Genomic DNA, 2283 nt, shown 5'->3' with positions numbered 1-2283 from the left:
AGAGGACCTGCAGGGGTCTGAGCTGTGTGACAGTGTCCAGTGGTGCTGACTTTGTTTGACAGAGAACCTGCAGGGTCTGATCTGTGTCAAGTGTCCATGGAGCTGACTTTGTGTGACAGAGGACTTGAACTGCTTTACCTGTTTTATTTATGTAAAGGCTACATTTATTAAAAACTTCCTTATTGTTTTAGACTGTTGGTGTTTTGCATGCATGTATGTCTATATGAGGGTGTCAGAATCACTAGAACTGGAGCTACAGACAGCTGTGAGCTGCCTTGTGGGTACTGGGAATTGAACATGGGTCCTCTGGAAGAAGAGCCAGTGCTCTTAACTGCTGAGTCATCTTTCCAGCCCAATATAAATAAATCAACGTCCCCCTCCATCCCCCCCCCCCGGCCCCCATACACACACACAGCAAGCCCTAGGATTGCAGACATGCTGCCACTACTGGCTTGTTACATGGGTGCCAGCATGGGTGTTGGTGATCTGAACTTAGGTCCTCCTGTTTATGTGGCAAGTACTCGACCAACTAAGCCATTTCCCTATCTCCTTGAGTCAAGCCTTTTAAGGAATGAAAGGCCGCTGCTATGGTCCCATGTCTCAGATGCCTACAGCTCCCAGCCCTAAGATATGGCTCTTTCTTTTGCTGTGATGCAACCACTTGTTCCATTTAACTCTTGGCAAGGCCTATGCTCCTGTCCCCAGATGGCTCTCCGCTATGGGCTGCAATCTGGGAAAGAGAGTTCTCTCCATCCTGCCAGTACTGTAGTCAGGACATAGGCAGACCTACATAGGCAGGCCCAGACACCTGCCAGTTCCAGCCAGAAAGCAAATGCACTTTGACCCTTTGTTGAAACGTTACCTAGAAGCATTTTTCCATTTCAAAGTCTTCCACCTTTTATAGGCCCCTCTTGCTCAGGGATGACACTAAAGTGTCCCACTACTGCTGAGACTTAATGATCTCCTCCCTGGCCGGAAGGCAGCTCCCCTTTCTCCTTTTTTCCAGAACTCTTCTCTGAACAGTCCCTGGGGTTGTGTCTTGAGTGAGCAGGTCCTCACCAGCAAACCTGTTAGTCGTCTCTCTTCTTGTAACTTAATCATTTGAATCCCCAAATGTGTCCACGAAGCCTGAGGCCTATTCTCATCTCATGTCAGAGCAAAAGACTAAAGCTAAAGACAGGAAGGGCTGGCCTATGGTCAGATGGTCAGATCCACTCTGCAGCATGCAGCTCCTGCCTCCCAGTCTAGAGTTCTTGTGTTATGGCTGAAATTAGCACAGCCGAGGCCTATGAGGGAGGAGCTCATAGCTCTTCATTTAGCAACATACTTGACAGGAGAGAGCAGATGGATTGTTTAACAATTTTGGGCAGAGTGTAGCTCCACATTCCCTTTAAATTCGAGAGGCCCATTGGACACACAAACTTTATATGCCCCAGTACAGGGGAACGCCAGGGCCAAAAAGTGGGAATGGGTCGGTAGGGGAGTGGGGGGGAGGGTATGGGGGACTTTTGGGATAGCATTGGAAATGTAATTGAGGAAAATACGTAATAAAAAATATATAATAAAAACAAAACAAAAAACAAAAAAATGCAGGCTTTGTCGAGCTGTTGAATAACTTGTCCGACACCCCATTCCTTGGGCAGGAAGGCTGGCCTGCAGATGGTTTAATCTGGAGGCCTTGGGCAGTGTTGCACCCATGAGAATGAATGATCTTCGTGTGAAAAGGACACAGGGCTTCAGGCTCTTTCCCTTGACTGGGCTATGATGAATTTAAGGAACGACACCAAAGGCTGTTTTGATTTTGCTCAGGGCAAAGGAAGAGACACATAGAAGAGTGGAAGAACTCGTCTTTTGCATGAATTGCATGTCTGAGCACTGGTGAAGGAGAGAGAAGCTGGCACTGAGCCCAGGGACCTGATTCTAGGACATCACGTTGTTTACCTAATCACATCTGTGTTCTTACTCAATGCTCACTGGGTCACCACACAACCTCTCCCCAACTCTACACAAGTTCCCATTTAGTCTTCTAGTTCTGAACTGGTAGGATTTACTGGTTATGTTTGGTAGGCGGGGTCTACTCAGAGTTTTGGTTTTTATTCTTTTCTTTCTTCCTTTTTCTTTCTTTTTTTTCTTTTTTTTTTTTTTTAAAGACAGTGTTTCTCTATGTAGCCATCAGGGAACTCACTATGTAGACCAGGCTGTCCTTGAACCTGGAGATCCACCTGCCTCCGCCTCCCAAGGGCTGGGATTAAAGGTGCATTGCCACCACAACCTGGCTTTACT

This window comes from Mus caroli, chromosome 11, assembly GCF_900094665.2.
Source record: "Mus caroli chromosome 11, CAROLI_EIJ_v1.1, whole genome shotgun sequence".
Taxonomy (NCBI): domain Eukaryota; kingdom Metazoa; phylum Chordata; class Mammalia; order Rodentia; family Muridae; genus Mus; species Mus caroli.
Note: the sequence above shows the minus strand (reverse complement) of the source record.